Source organism: Hemicordylus capensis, chromosome 1 (assembly GCF_027244095.1).
Source record: "Hemicordylus capensis ecotype Gifberg chromosome 1, rHemCap1.1.pri, whole genome shotgun sequence".
NCBI lineage: Eukaryota > Metazoa > Chordata > Lepidosauria > Squamata > Cordylidae > Hemicordylus > Hemicordylus capensis.
In genome coordinates this window covers 438,503,115-438,520,310 of record NC_069657.1, presented here as the reverse complement: position 1 = coordinate 438,520,310, position 17,196 = coordinate 438,503,115, and the positions used below count along the sequence as shown (strand labels likewise).

General features: G+C 46.7%; 1 protein-coding gene across 31 annotated transcripts in view; it reads left to right on the top strand.

Moving 5' to 3' along the window:
- The window catches only part of NRXN1 (neurexin 1), a 1,475,796-nt gene that overhangs the window by 1,141,916 nt on the left and 316,684 nt on the right, over positions 1-17,196 (top strand). The gene's annotated exons all lie outside the window — the stretch shown is intronic.

Sequence of the window (17,196 nt, the reverse complement as noted above, 5' to 3'; positions counted from 1 at the left end):
TGGACCAAGGGTCTGACTCGGTATAAGGCAGCTCCCTATGTTTCTATGTCCCCCTCCAGGAATCTGCCAGGAAGATGCAGAAGGTTTTCCTGGCTGTGCTGCGTCGATTGCACAGCGAGGGTGGGGAGAAGAATTTTGATAATTTTCACTGCCTCTGGAAGTGTGCTGTGTCACCTGGAAATATAACCGGAAGGGTAACAAGATCCTTAGGGTGAGCGGCAGAGGGCCTTTTCAGGCAACAGAGGGCACTTTTGGAGGCAGTGCAAATTGTCAAAATCTGCTCTCCCCCCCCACTCCTCCCCCACTCTAAGTGTGGGCGCAGAGTTAGTGGGAAAGCTCTCCATAGCATGGATGCATCTTCCTGGTACATCCACAGAGCACTGCTTTGGATGTTGACCACTCTTAACCACAATTTGTGTGGTCATTTAAAAAAAAAAAAAGGAATTTCCATACTACATTTTAGGTGAACCTCACAAAGCAGTTTACATATAATTCTTAAAGCTGCAATGACAAAGCAGGAGAGATAATTTATTTTAAAAATCAGATAGGAAGCATCATGAGCCAAGACTATGACAGAGGCTCTGTCCACCCACTTGGCCTCTGCTGGTGGGAGGAAATAAAATGCTTTGCTGTGGTTTACAAACTTACTTTGAACCATGGTTTCACATCCCGCTACCGGCTCCGTGACGAAGGCGTTAATTGTGTGTGCGGCCGGTCTGGCCGTCCAGGGTGGGCTAGCTGCTCGTGTACATGGAAAGCAGTCTTGACCAAACACTGCACCATGTCTGCCTCTGACTGTCCTGGTGTAGGCCGCATTGTTAAATTTCTAGGCGCCATGGCTCTCGGGTGTCTGGGATTTGTCTAGTCCTGGCATGGGACCACAGCGTGGGGGTACATTTAATAGAAGAACCCAAGCATTCCTGACTTCTAGTCCTTTGCTGCAGTTTTCATTCTTTTCTGTGGCTAAATAACATTGTTTTAACTAAAGACGTTGAAAACAAAGAGGAGAGATTTCATCCCTGGAAGCGGTATTTTCCTTCTCCCTGATCAGCATTGGCAGCTGTTCATTTTCTGCCTGAGTGAATTCAGAAGAAGTCAGTTACCTTGCAAGTGATGAATGTTATATGACATTTGGCCCTCCACATTTTCTACAGTTTCGTCTCACCCTGACAAGAGAAGCTCCGATGTCTCTCTCGATCTGCTAACAATATTTCATTGAGTTGATTATTTATCATGTTTCTGAACCAGGTCAAAATAACCTATCATGTAATAAAGATGGCAATTGTGTTATTAGGAGGAAAAACATGTCATGTTCATGAAATCATAAGCAAAAAGCATCTTCTGCAATAGCATACATATTAGTCAAAATAATATTGTAAATCTTACATTTTGCAAGATGTCAAGAACAACCAGCATGTTATATCGTATAACGTAACTAGGTAAGAAGTCCCTTCACCTTGTGATGTACTTAAAACATACCATAATCATTTCCCCACCACCACCTTATTTTGCAATAAATACAGATTAGTTTGCTTAAATACAGATATAGAGTTTGTTCTCACATGCAGCCTAACATGGGCTAGAGACGCCCAGTCCGGGTAAGGCTGCATGTGAGAACCACTGGGGTAGGGTTGCCAACTGTCCCTCATTACGCAGGATGTCCCTCATTTCAGGGATGAAATGTTGGTCCCTATAGGAACAGCAGTTGTCCCTCATTTATTCAATCTTTATATTTAATTCTCTTAGCCAGCCACCAGCCATGCGTAGCCACCAGCCATGCGTAGGGATGTGGCAAGGCTATGCGTGCCGGCGAGGGAGGCACCTAATTGGCTGGGCACCGTTTGGCTGCTGTTTGCCAGACTCATGGCAGCGAGGAGAAGCAGGCGAGTTGGGGAGGCGGCGGTGGGGAGATGGCAGCGGTGGCGGCGGTGGGCCTGGCAGCAGCGGCGGGAAGGTGGCGGCGGCCCAGCCGCAGCGGGGAGACGGCCGCGGCGGGGACAGGGAGGCGGCGGTGGCGGACCCAGCTGTGGCAAGGAGGCGGCGGGCCCAGCCACAGCGGGGGGTGGCAGCGGTGGGCCTGGCTGCAGTGGGGAGGCAGCAGCGAGGAGGCAGCAGCGGGCCCGGCCGCCAGGGTAAGGAGGTGGCCGCAGAAGGGGAGGAGACAGGCCGGCTTGAAAGCCAGCCAGAAACGGGAGCAGGGGAGCAGGCTGGGTGGGTGTCAGAGATGGGCAAGTGTCAGAGATGCCCGGGTGAAGAGGGCACAGACGTTCTGCACTGGGTCTGCTAGTAGCATATAATTTGATTACATATATTTCAGTGATACTCAGGCTCTTGATTGCCACTGCATACACCAGCCAGCCCTCCCCAGCCAGGCCCCCCAAACTTGTTTCCCTCCTTCTGGCAATGAAATGTTGGCAACCCTACACTGGAATCAGATCAGATCCTGGCAGGGCAGCACCGCTTAGCCCCGCTTTCAAACCGGCGAGTGCTTAACCCAGGCTAACTATTTGTGTGTTCGCTGGGGCTATGCTTAGCTCCCAGGAATACAGAGATGGGTGCCTAGAACACCCGTCTCCTGGGGGAATCTCCCGATGCATTGTGCTGTGATGCGTGGTGCATTGTGGGATTCACGGAGGCCGGGACAATGAATTGCAGCCTCAGATCAATCCGCTCTGCGCTTTCTGGAGCAAGGCTGATCATGTGGGAGCTTGCTCTCTGCTCCCACCACGTAACAAATGATTGCCTGGGGGAAAGGCAAAGTTTGGGAACCTTCCCTTTGCCTACTCTCCCCCCCCCCACCCAGTAGGTTGTGTGAATGGCCCCATAATGTTGGACCAGTCCAATGTGGGAATGATCCCTATTCAACTGTGAAATTCACTGAGAGGTTCACATCACTGCCTGTAAGATTTACTAAGTAGGTATGAGAGTAGCTGGAGGTCACGGGGAGTATGTGTGCCTGTCAGGCGTGATATCTGAATCCGTCCAAGTACATTTCCCAATCCTTGTTACTCACCTCCACCTTAGATTCTGCTGACTTTCTGCACCCATTGAAACAAAGATTTGAAGTAGGCTTGAGAAAGTCAGTAAAATCTAAAGCAGAAATGGGTAACCGGAATTGGGAACAGGATTTGGGCAGGTTCAGATGCCGTGCCCGATGGAAGGGTGTGCCCCCTCTGACCTCTGATTCCTCTCATACCTACTATGTAGGCAGTTGTGTGAATCCACCCACTATGTGGCCTTCAGCATGCACCGTCTCTCATTCCATTTCATGGTTGTTACATGGGTGCAATGGGATAAACTCCATGTATGGTATCCTTCAATCGATAATGAAAGAGTGAGAAGCAAATATGTGAAACAGAACAATTGTATTTATTTGTTACATTTATATTCCACTCTTCCCAAAAGGCTCAGAGTTGCTTGCAGCATTCTTTAAAGTTAATAAAAGGGATCACAACCTTAAAAAAAAAAAAGTTAAAAGGGGAGGGGTTGTCAGAGGGGAGGGTCCAGAAGGTATTTGGTCCTCCTCAGGCCGATGGAGGAACCTCTGCTCACCCTTTGCTGCAGCCTGATTCTAATTTTGATGGATAACTGACCAAACTATGTGCGGGAAACAATGGAAGGGTTAGTTCCTCCAAGCAGTTTCTCTGGGGTGGGGGTGGGAATACCTGGAGCAGAATGGACAAGGATCAGGCAGGAAGAGAGAGAACCTCATGGCTTCCCTGAGCAACTGAGGGAGTGCAGCAGGTCATTGGGGTCACATGACTTCCCCAGCTAGAAGGATTCTGGGCTGTAATTCAAGTGTTCCAACTCAAACTGCCCGTGGCTGCCTTCTCTAGCAACTATCCCAAGTAGGGCACATTGCAGGAAAACAGTACTTGGCCTGCAAGGCTTGGCACTCAGTACTCCTCTGTGCACCCTCACGGCTGTGCGTGCCAAATTCTATGCACATGAAAACATATGTTGGTTATTCCTAAATATGCCGTTTGCACAATCTACATTTTTATTCTGCAGATAATCCATCCTTTGATCTGGTTCATGGCCAGAAAATTGGTGTGGTAGGAGCCACCTATTGGCGCAGCGGGAAAATGACTTGCCTAGCAAACATGAGGTTGCTGGTTCAAATCTCCACTGGTATGTTTCCCAGACTATGGGAAACACCTATATTGGGTAGCAGCGATATAGGAAGATGCGGAAAGGCATCATCTCATACTGCTCAGGATATGGCAATGGTAACCCCCTCCCGTATTCTACCAAAGAAAAAGCACAGGGCACTGTGGTCACCAGGAGTTGACACAATTTACCTTTAGTGGCTAAGAGGGTCCAACCTGCCTCAGTGCAAAGCAGCAAAAATCTAAAAGCAGCAGCATTAATATCTCTGTATCAAAGTGATTCAATTTACACAATATGAATTTCTCCCAACAACTGTTGCCATTCTGAGTTATTAATTATACAGGATTGAATCGATTCGCTGCAAAATTAATGACTGCTTCTGGCCCCATTTTTGTCCTCAAGTGTGGAGCAATTAGAATATTAATTGAAATAAAGCCCCATTACCTTTGATGAAATAAATTTTTTTGAATAAGAGCATTTTAGGTTAAGCTTGTTTCATTTGTTGAAAGGATGCTGGTTTTTTTTTTTTTTTTAATTCTTTCTTTTGTAACCCTTTTCAAGTGGCAACGTGTAAGTCGGCATCAGAAAACCCCCAACGTAATCAGACTCCCGTTACAAGGCATATGTGCAAGATCCTGTATTGTGGTTGGAAATGTCAGAAAGTGGTAATAAGTGGCTTAACTAACAAATGTGTTACACATAAATGGATTAAGAAGGGGGGATATTTGGCTTTGTATTTAGTAATACATCCCTAATCTGCAATGCTTTTAGAAGATTATGTATGCAAACACTGAATAATAAACACAGCGAATGCTGCAGAGCCCTCTTAAATACTATCACAGCTGATACAAAAGCAGCATTATCAATAACTCAGTGGGGATAATAAATCTGCAGTGCCTCAGTTGGAAAGGTGTATGTGTGTGTGTATGAGCCTATTCTCAGTGATACCACTCGGATTGCGTCGTGTGTCCATTGAAGAATGCTTCTTGGAGGTCTTAGGAAGCCAGCAGCCTCCTGGGAAAAAGCTGTAGCTCAGCGGGCCAAGGGAGCCCAGCCTGCTTTCCTGCCGTCTTGGGAACCGCCGGGAGCCATGCAGCTCCCGGTGGTTAGCCCATTTAAGTCCCCCGCCCCTTAGACGAGGTTAGCCGAGTGAGCGCACCACTCACCCCATTTTACCGATCGTGTGCTGCCACGCCGCGGCTCTGCACTGCGGCCACACACCAGTAGACCCCCGACCGGGAGGCTACAAGCAGCTTCCCAGCTTTAGGGAGGGGTCTCCCCAGAATGCCCCGCGCACTCGTCCAGGGTGTTCTGGGACTTCCAGGGGCCGGGCGGCCCTCGATCCCCGCCGCTCCTACTGGCTCCGTTTTGGAGCCGGTAGTCATTTGTGTGGCCAGTCGGGCTGCCCAGGGACAGCTCCCTGCTCACCTGTGGGGACTGTGTAGGCTAAGCCTGCTCTCTCTGTAGAGCCCGGTCAGGCTCTCTACACTGCTCGTGTGGAGAGCCTCATTGACTGCAAGTGGCTTCTCCAAGACTTCAGGCAGGAGGCTTTCCCAGCCCTACCTAGAAATGCTCCGGAGTGAACCTGGGACTTCTGCCTTCAAAGCAGGTGCTCTGACCACTGAGCTATGACCTCATGCCCAGGCCCAGGCCCCAGCATCTCGCGCTAAAGTGAAAGGCAGAACTGCTGGGACAGATCTCTGCCTGAGACCTTGTAGAGCCACTGCCAATCGGTGTAGGCCAGGGATTCTCAGCCTTGGGTTCCCAGATGTTATTGGACTTCAACTCCCATAATCCCTAACCAAAAGACATTGGGGCTGGGGATTATGGGAGCTGAAGTCCCCCAAGGTTGAGAATCCCTGGTGTGGGCAATATTTGGCTAGATCAGGGGACAACAACCTGTGGCACTTCGAATGTTGCTGAATTACAACACCCATCACCCACAGCCACAATTTATTGTGAGATGATGGGAGTTGTCGTTCAGCAGCATCTGGAGTGCCACAGGTTGGGGTCCCCGAGGCCAAATGAACCCATAGGCTGACTCATTGTAAGGCACTCAGTGTGTTCATGTGAAGAGCTGGGGTATGATCCTTCCCTCTCTGAGAACACAACACTCTTTATCCTAGATGAGTGTGCAAGTAGAATGACGGGGAATGGGAGGTTTGTATTGTCTGCTCCCCACTCATTGGACAGTACACTGTTAGTCACTTGGTGGGGCATAGGGAGAGGGCTGGATGCAGGTGTGGGTGGTGATATGTGACCCTCACCTTTCCCCAGCCCCATGCATTAGATTGGCTAATGAACAATTACACCCAAATAGGGGCTGGTTGGGTGAGAAAAATAAGCTGATGATGCTTCTCTGCCTCCGATGAATATGGCTGTAACTCAATGATAGAGCGTCTGTTTTGCATGCAGAACAACCCAAGTTCACTCCCTGGCATCTCTAGAGAGGGCTCTGAGAAAATCTTGCTGGAAACCTGGGATAGCTGCTTCCAGTTAGAGCAGACATTCTTGACTAGATGGACCAACGGTCTGACCTGCTATAAGGCAGCTTCTTGTGTTTCTGTGAATAGCACCAAGGGGCATTTGCTTATCACTATTTGTGTCCTCCTCACATCCAGGTATTTACTCATGTTCTCTTTTCTGTTCTTGGACAATTAAAATGGAGGGGCAGTGGCTGACATGATGTGCAGTGGCCTGGAGTTGCTGTATGCCATGTCAGGGCTAGTGCGGACTTGTAAGGCAGCCCTGCCACTGTAGAGAACATGTGGTTGCAGGAGTAGTGCTATCACCATTTCCCTCATTTTCGCAAATGGGAGGAATTGCAGCAATGGACATAAGAAGAGCCCTGCTGGATCAGGCCCAAGGCCCACCTAGTCCAGCACCCTGTTTCACACAGTGGCCCACCAGATGCCTCTGAGAAGACCACAAGCAAGAGGTGAGGGCATGCCCTCTCTCCTGCTGTTGCTCCCCTACAGCTCCTATTTAGAGGCATTTTGCCTCTGAGGCTGAAGGTGGCCTATAACCTTCAGACTAGTAGCCATTGATAGACTTGTCCAGTGCTGCTTGCACAACTCCCCATTCTCTATGGCATCGGGGCTACCTTATGAGTCTGCTGCCAGCCTTACATGGTACACAGTGACTTCATAACACAGTGCCTCACGTCAGCCAATGTCATCAATTCAGGGAGAAATTCTCAGAAATGTCTCAACACACTGGTGTCTGCCACTCCCCCCCCCCCGCAAAGCACCCTGTTATGTTGTCACATTATTCGCAGGGCATGGCGGTAAATTTGGTATTATTTATTTATTTATTTATTTATTTAGCACATTTTTATACCGCCCAAAATGCAAATTCTCTGGGTGGTTTACAAGACAATAAAAACAACCAATAAAAAGATTAACATATTTCAACAATTAAAATTTAAGAAGTTAAAATGATTAGAACACAATTAAAACAATATCTAATTAAAAGCCTAGGCAGCCAGCTTTCAAGAAGAGAGTCACCGTGGCCACTGCTACCAAAGAAGCAATGGAGAAAAATAACGTAAAGAGGGAGAATGATTGCCGCCTGTCGCCAGCTAGTCCTTAGCTTCCTCAAAGACTTCCTCACCTCCACTTGAGATCCTCCCAGTTTCAGCCTCGCTGAATTTTGCCCTCCACCCTAAATTCGAGGTTGACAATTCTTCAGTGAGAATTTTTGGCTCATCATTAATATTTATGTTCACTTTTGACTTTATGTGTGATCGAGAGCTATTAACTGTGCAAAACTGTTAATGAACCTCGCCCCATTTTTCTCTCACAATGGCTATGTGAAAATAGGCCACCAATATCAGATGTGAGGAACTGTAACTATAACACTCTCCAGATTTGAAAACAGGTTGTTCTGGTAAGAACTAATCTGCCCACTTGCCTTTTTACTATAACCTTAATTGATAATTACCATCCTCACAAGTTAGCCCACTTCAGATTTAAACCTCCACATGTCTGCCATCTTGAATTGGGGTGGGTAGCATCATCACAAACTACGCCATTGAGGTGTCCCTCTGTGTCCCTAAAATTGAAGCAAATTTGATTCAAATCAGTTAGGCAGTTCACAGGTTAGCCCGCTTACACTTCAAACATTCATGCATCTGCCATCTTGTATTGGGGTGGATGGCATCATCACAAATGATACATTTGAGATGTCCCTATGTGTCCCTCCAGCTGTAGCAAATTTGGTTTGATTCAGTTAGGTGGTTCACAAGTTAGCCCACTTGCACCTCAAATGTTTATGCTTCTGCCATCTTTAATTGGGGCGGATGGTTTCATAGAAATGGAAATGGAATAAATGAAATATCATCACAAACTGCGCCGTTGAGGTGTCCCTATGTGTCACTCACTACGACGGTACCAAATTTGGTTCAAATAAGTTAGGTGGTCCACAAGTTAGCCCAATTTTGCCTTGAACGTTCACGTGTCCGCCATTTTGAATCAGGGTGGACTACTTCATCACAAACTACGTCATTGAGCATCCCTATGTGTCTCTTCAGCTGTAGTAAAGTTGGTTCATACTGTTCCAGGCATTACAAAGTTGATAGTGGTGAGGACACACACACACACAATGATGGGTGATCTCATAAGCTTACTTTCCTTAAGGAAAGTAGGCTAAAAAGGGACAATGTTCTAATACACAGCATCCCAAGGGTGCACCTGGAAGTCCCACCCTGGTGCTAACATGCCAAGAAGACTCACACTGCCGTCTTCTCCATGCTTATGGTATTTGTCTGATGAGGCAAATGCAATAAGCATGATAGTGGTTGCTTCTGTGATCTTCAAGCTCTGTAAACACAGAGAGTGAAGGTGCGTCAGTGCTGGAGCAGGACTTATGGGTGGATTCTCAGGACGCTGTAGGTGAGTACAGCCTTCCGCCGCCTCCTCCATTTCTGTCTCCATTTCCGTCTCCTTCTTCCATGTCTGAAGAGGGCTTATGAGCTGATGTCCATGATGCCTCACCATGAGGTTTTGAGACATTTGTAGCTGGATAATGAAACGTTCTTTGTCTTTTTATGGCTGCTGCTTCATGGTGCTTTTATGGGTTTTATGGTATTAACTGATTTACATATTTTAATATGTTTTTCATATTTTAATATGTGTTCTATATTTTATGGTTTTAATTGATTTTCAAATTATATTTTAATGGGAGTATTGTAAACTGTCTTGGGATACATTTTATGAAAGGCGGTATAGGAACTGAACAAGAAAGAAAGAATTGTATAAAATTCAGTGACGCCACTTGAGGAAACTCAGCACTGAACTGAATCCCCCAATAATATCAGCGTAGTTGTGTTGTCACTGCTTAACTATCCTTTTGTTTTCACATGCAAATTGATAGTAAAAGATGTCAGAATAAACAGCAATCAAGGGTTTGTTAAATTAAATAATAATTTAAAATAAAGCTAACACTTCTCTCCTTTACACAGAAGTACATGAAACACATCTTCCAACCAGTTACAATTTCACCCCAGCTGACATTAACTGCCACAGGCTCTCTCTCGCAATTTGCATATGGAATCCCCACTGCCCAATCACCACAGTGCTTTTGCTGCCTCTGTTACATTTCAGTACAAAACCTCTGGTATCACTTTATACCTTACCCAAACATAAATATACACCAATATTTTTCTAACTGAAATTCTAGAACAAGATAAACCCCAATTTCAGCACCATGATCTCATTCAAATGAGGAGCCCTACCTGGGCTTGCACTGCTCTGAGTGGATAGAGCTGCTCACGTGGAGCGCCAGGATCATTCCCAGTCCCGGTGTTCTTCACCAGCCAAGGTAGCCCAGGTTTTTTTACCCAGACTTATACTGAAGTAGAAGGGCACAAGCGCACCCTTCCACCCCAGTGCCCGGTTGTATGAACACTCGGGCTCTGCGTGCAGCCCAAGCTTCCATAGAGCTAGGTGGCTAGAGTGTCCAGCAGTGTGGAAATACCCCAATGCACCACGAGCCTCGAGCAAAGCATTGTGGGATTTCTCGAGGCTGGTCTTCATTTCTCCAGCCTCCAGATGGCCGTGCCTCTTGCTGCAGCTCGTCCAAAGAAACAGCATGGATCGACTTGGGGAAAGGTAGGTGCGATCCTGCTTTCCCCCCACCCTCCCCAGCCCCACACACAGTGGCCATATGAACAACCCCTGCTAACTTGGCAAAGAGGCACCTTTTAACGTGGTGATTCCATTTATTTAGCAGGGGGAGAGTAACTGGCCCTATCTACCCCCAGCACATTACCTCCAATGACTGTTGCTGGTGTCTATCTTATGTTTCTTTTAGATTGTGAGCCCTTTGGGGACAAGGATCCATCTTATTTATTTGTTATTTCTCTGTGTAAACCGCCCTGAGCCATTTTTGGAATGACAGTATAGAAATCCAATGAATGGATGGATGGATGGATGAACCTTAGTGTCTTCCTAACACTAACTAGTGGACTTATTATTTGAGTTGTGTTGCTAGACAAACTCCAGTCTCCCAGGTCCCAGATGACATATTATTATTATTTTTACATTTTATATCCTGCTCTTCCTCCAAGGAGCCCAGAGCGGTGTACTACATACTTGTTTCTCCTCACAACAACCCTGTGAAGTAGGTTAGGCTGAGAGAGAAGTGACCGGCCCAGAGTCACCCAGCACGTATCATGGCTGAATGGGGATTTGAACTCGCGTCTCCCCGGTCCTAGTCCAGCACTCTAACCACTACACCACACTGGGTCTCTGGGCAACACCAGGCAAAAATCCATGACTGAGAAGGACCAGTGCTCCCTAAGCAACAAAATTCACCAGTTGTATCATAGGATGGCAAGAGGCACGTGTAACTTTGTTTTATTATGCTGTTGTTCGTCCTGAATCTTCAGTGAGAGGTAGGCTATATTCACACTTGGAAGCTTCTTGAAATAAGTTGGGTTTTGTTAAACAAACATTGTTTCTCTTCTATTATGATCTGCTCCAGGGCAGAAGGAAGGAGTGAGTGACCTTTTAAGATCCTTTTCAGTCCTAAAGAACATGATTCAGTGTCATCTTAATTAGTTTCTGATGCATTACTTTTCCTCGTTTCCTAATTGGGGCAGGTTAATCATGAAAACCTGGCTGATGAATGTGCTCTAGCAGACATCACTTTGATACTTGTCTAGTTGATAAGTGGACAGGTAAGCTATAATTAGCCCCCAGATCCTATCTGCTGATTTGTACTGTGGGAAAGATGAGGCACCTGGATCTCCCCGAAGTAATCAGCTTACCTTTTTAGGAAGGTAATTGGGTTTATTTTGAAGTGGATTCAGAATCTCTGCGGCAATAAAGAAAGAAAATTAAGAGGCTTGGCAAGGTTCATTATATGCCTTTCCCACAGATGTTATTGTTTGTTGGATCTCAAAATACATTAAAGAATAATGAATCTAAAACTTGGTAGGTTTCTTTCTATGGCCTTGAGAATGTCTTTTGCTTGCTACTTTTTTCTCCACTGTACAGACTGGATCACATAGCCAAGGCTGTGGTATGTCATGATTCTGATCAAGAAGTGCAAGATCTGGTGCTGTGCATAGAATTCAGCTTCATGAGAACCTCAGTTTTTCATCTTTTTAAAGGAGCAGGTTTCTAGCCCATATTGTTGTACAGAGAAACCAGAGAGGTGGGTGAGTTTGATTTCTGGTGGTTCTGAGCAGTCCATGCCTAGCCCGTGACGGTGAGTGAGAGGCCAGGCAGTAGGGCTTCCTCAGTTCTCACCCCAGGGCTGGCCTCCACATCACTATGCCACTGATCCATTCTGGTGACTGGCAGGAAGGAACAGAACGAATGGGGTGGGACTGGGAGTAGTCCTTAGATTCTCTCCACAACAAAGGTGGCGGGGGGAGGTACTCATTGGACCAGGAGATTCCGCTGACCATGAGATTTCCTTTGATTTGTATGTATTGATTAGATGCATAGCTCACTGTTCTCTGCAAAACAGACACATAATGGCTTATAGCAATCCTGATAAAACAATATAATGACATATCTATACAAAAAACACCAAATGCAAAGTGGCGCTCACTTGAAAAAGGCCAAAAGAGGTCCAAATATGAGGAGGTAATTCCATAGTCTTCTCAACTTGCATCCATTGTTGGGCTGTTAGGAATAGGATTCAGGTTGCAGGATCAGGGAGCTCACATATTCATATAAACGTGTGCTTTCCCCATGCACTGAATATTCCTGTGAAGTGGGGAGTGTGGGATCCCACTCCTGCCTTCATCCCATGTAGAGTAATGAGTTAAGGAGCCTAAATATGTCCCTTCTTGGATATAATAGTTATTGTGAGCCCTGTTTTGGCTGGGGTTGGGGTGCTCTGTCTTTGGGGGATGCTGGCAGCACATCCATTCCCTGGCAAGTAGGGAAGGCTGCAGACCCACCGGGGTGCAGGAGTAGTTCAACTCCAAGGAGGCACACCTGGAGCCAGATGGAAGCGTGGGAAAGGAATCTCAGAGAGAGGAGGCAGGCCTTCCCAAATATGTGGTGGCCTCAGGAGATTCCAGGGCTTGTAGGGACGGCTACAGAGATAAATTGTTTGCTACTTGAGAGGTATATCTCCAAGAGATTATGCCCACATTGGGGAGGTGCAGGACTTCCATGCAAGGACCTTGAATTACTCTAATCAAGCCATGGTTCTGCCTCATTAAAGTAAACCTTAGATCTACATCACTGTCTGCTGTTCTTTGCGGGCATGTCCACCCATGCCTTATTTAATACTGAGCTGATCCCATGGGGCACACATCCGTGTGTGTGTGTGTGTGTGTGTGTAAGCTGTGTTCACTCAACTTCAGCTATCCTGGTTAAAGAGTTAACCATGATCACTGAGCTCTACAGAGCTCATTGCAAGAACCCAGAATTTCAGGACAGTCGGGTCCTGAAACTGCTGTGGTTAACCCATATTCAACCGGGTTAGATAACAAGGATCAGATCCAAGTTGTCTGTCTTGGTTAAATGAGGGTTAACCATGGCGGTTTGACCAGGATTGCCAAGAAACTTTGGGTTCTCCCAATCAGCTCTGCAGGTCTTAGCGATCCTGATTAACTCGTTTACCAAGATCACTGGGATTGTGTGAACACAGCCATTGAGGCTATTCGCACGGACATGCAAAACCAGGCGAAGGGAGCCCGACCTGTTTTTGCACGGTTGTGTTAACCACCAGGATCCCGGCCAATCCTGGTGGTTACACAGTGGCAAACCCGCCTAAGTATCCTCCTGCTTCAATGAGGTTAAGGGAGCGTGCATTTCCTTGACCTCATTTTTCTGATTGTGTGTCTGCTGCGGCTGTTTGCAGCCATGGTGGGAACACTCAGGGAGGGGAAGGGGGACCCCAGTAATGCACCGCACACTCACACGGTGCATTATGGGGGCTCTGGGGGGCAGAGAACCACACAGCAGCGCTTCCCTGCATCCAACCCCATTCACGGCCAGGCGAGGTGTGGGAGAGCTGCAAGTGAGACACTGTGCTTCTGGGCTGGCGACCTGCCCTCCTGGCATAGAGTAAGTGATCACCTGCGGGGAGGATCCGGCAAACCTGCTCTCTCCACAGACCACCGAGGAGCTCATCTCTGTGATTATGTGAGAAGAGCTCCATGGAATTATACTACATAGATCACATGTGCTCTGACTGATATGCCAGATACCAGATAATACTTGACAGGTCATGGCTTCTTTGTTAGGTCATATCATCAAAGTGTGTCCTATCCAGAGGCAAATTTCGAATATCCTTAGATTACATATGAGATTGATATGGAACATTTAGGCCAGATCTCCCAAGTGGTAGCTCATCAATGAGCTTGTTGGGTGTCCTTGAGCTAGTTACCTTCCCTCAGATCTCTCCCTGGAAAATGGGGAAAATTGGGTTGACCCATCTAGCAGGGATAATGTGAGGGTGAACAAGGTAATGATGGGAAATGCCATCTCAAAGACAGAGCTGTAAAAATGGGTACTATTAGTCAAGGACTATAGGATCTGATATAGAATACACCCTAACATATTTGCTTCCTTTGAAAACAATAATAAAAAAGCAGCGATGTTTTACAGCCTTTGCTCCCGCCTGCTTCTGTGTTTACCCGGCCGGTTACATTTCAGCACAAGATGATAGGAGGAGAGGATGTAACATCTGTAAATGCACCTGGTGCGGTTTCCTTTCCTACTGTGCAAATTGATTTTTGTGAATTTCTCTTCAAATTGGTGCTCGGAATCTCTTCCCTGCAATTGGGGAGTTTAAAGAGCTATTGAGCACAATGGTGGAATTTGAAATCACATGGAGGGAGACAGCAAAAAATCTCTTATCCCAGTTTATTTGTCTGTGCTAGATTGGGAGTGACACTCTAAATCTCTGTGTATAGGAAATCCACATTAGTGTTTAAATGTTCTTTGACACCACTGGGAAAAATAAAGGCTAGATATATTGATTTGGGATTGGGGGGGTAATTTTCTGGTGGCACAAAATCTATCCAAGTTTGCTATGCCTTTGGCAAACATGACGCTGACCTAGGCCTATGGTGCACTATTGAATAGCACTTGTTCATTCATCTATGAGCACAGAGAGGCAACTTGACCAGTCCTCAGTAACTGCACTATGCTAAGAGTGTTCAAATGTTGTCATCTTGAGTTAGAGCTGAGCTGAAGCTACTCACAGTTCTTCGACATGGTCTCTGTCTTTTACGCGAATGGGCTATGCGCCTGCGCAGAGACTGCGTCGGAACCTAACCAGCTCAATTCTCCTGCTTTGGGCAGGAACTCCGCCCCCAGCTGCTATATGCGGCTGCACCACTTCTCATCCCCTCAGTCTTTCATCGTCTGCGCTTCAGTGCACATTGTGGAGTCTACCGTTCGACAATGAGTAGGAGCTATCTATCCCCTTGTTGTTTTTCTCCCTGATTCTTCATTTTCTTTATTTAATTCTTTATTTCTTGTGTGTAGTAGCGGTTTTTTCGTGGTTTTTTTGTCTGTGTGAGAGTCCTTTGTTTATTCTTTGGCGCTCTGATCCCGGCTGGGATGGAGCGTGGTGGCCGGCCTTCAGTGTTTATGCTGGGCAAGACGAACTTCAAATAATGTGTTCGTTACAGATCTAAGATCCCTTCCCCCGATACTCATACTGAGTGTCTCCTGTGCTTGGGGGGATCCCACATTGTCGAGACTTATCTTCACTGTCAAAAGTTTACAAAGCAGGCTCGCACAATAGGCCTTCTCATCTGCGTGCTGCCCAGTGGGATCTGGCTCTCCATTCGTCGGAAGCCTTATCATTGAAGCAATCGTTGAAATGGCTTCATCGGTGCAATCGGAGCATTGGGTATCTGCTCCTGTGGAGGCCGAAAATCCGGACTCGATTTTGGCACTCCCTAGTGCTATTCCTTTTATGGCTTCGAGTGAGCCTGTGTGCTCCAAATATCTCCCTAAGTGTTCCACGACAGTGGTACCAAAGTCTTCCTCCCTCCTTGCAACATCCATACTGAACATGAAGAAGTTGAAGTTGCCTCGTGATTTACCAGTGGTCCAACATCTTCCTCTGATACCAAAGAAGAAGAAGGCCACATCAGTTCTTGTGTCAGAAGCCCCAGTGGCCAAGAAACCTAAAAATGTAAAAAAACTAAAGTAATTATCTGTTGTCCCTTAAGGAGTCTGGTTTAAAGCTTTCATCCCTTAAGGTACATTTGGCTGCCATTGTGGCCCGTTCCCCTACGACCCGGGATTCATGGTTCAAGGACCCAGTGGTTAAGAGTTTCTTGAAGGGCTTGTCACATGTGTTGCCAGACGATCCTGTCATGTCACTAGCCTGGGATCTGTCTGTGGTGTTGGCTGGTCTGCTACGACCTCCCTTTGAGCCATTGGCTTAAATCCAACCATGTCTCCTGACCTTGAAGGTTGCCTTTTTGGTGGCTGTTACCTCTGCTAGGAGAGTGAGTGAGTTGAGGGCCCTGAGGGTTGACCAAACATACCTCCAGTTCCACGAGGACAAGGTTGTGCTTAGGCCAGATGTACAACTCCTTCCCAAAGTGCTCTCTATGTTTCACCCTTCATCTCCACTCACTTTGCCTGTATTTTTCCAGAACCTTTCCTTGAATGCGGAGCGAAGGTTGCATCATTTGGACGTTTGAAGGGCATTTTCCTTCTATGTCCAGAAATCTGCTGAATTGAGGAAATCTCCTCCTTTGTTTGTCCTGCATGATGCGCCATGTAAAGGTCTCCAAGTTTCGGCCCAATCCATGTCTAGAGGGATAATTTCCACTATTGAACTTTGCTATCGATTAGCTCATAAACAATTGTCTGCTACCGTTAAGGCGCACTCAGTTAGGTCTGTAGCGGCCTCTGTTGCCTTTGATCGGGCGGTCCCATTGGACGTTATCTGTCAGGCGGCTACCTGGGCTTTGCCCCACTCATTTATCCATCATTATGCTATTGATGCCAGGGCACAGAATGACGCTGTATTTGGCAGGTGTGTCCTGCAGTTGCTTTTCAGTTGATATATTTGTTTCTAAAATACATGATTCTGGCAGATTACATATTGCTTCTGTCTCTCCCTCATCCTTGGGTTCTTGCTTGTTATACTCCCCTTAGTGTAAAAGACAGAGACCACGTCGAAGAACTACAAGTTACTCACCCGGTTCTTCTAGTGGTCATCTGTCCTTTCATGCACCCTCCCACCCTTCCTGCAAGGTTTACTGAAGCTGGACTCCCTGACTGAGGGGATGAGGAGTGGTGCAGCCACATATAGTGGCTGGGGACGAGGTTCCCGCCCAAAGCAGGAGAATTGAGCTTGTTAGGTTACGACAAGGTCTCTTCGCAAGCGCATAGCCCATTAGTGTAAAAGGACAGATGACCACTAGAAGAACCAACATTACAGGTGAGTAACCTGTAGTTTTTCACAAAGATTTTTGGCATTGCTGAAATCCCCCCCCCTTTTCTGTGTTCTTTCCAGTACTATTAGCATGTGGAAATATTTGCTTATTCATTTACTTTGCACTCATTTGCCCTCACTCTCAATAGCCCCCACTCTTAATAGCCCTCACTTGTCTCCAGTGATGATGTCCTCTTGGTCATAGCTAAA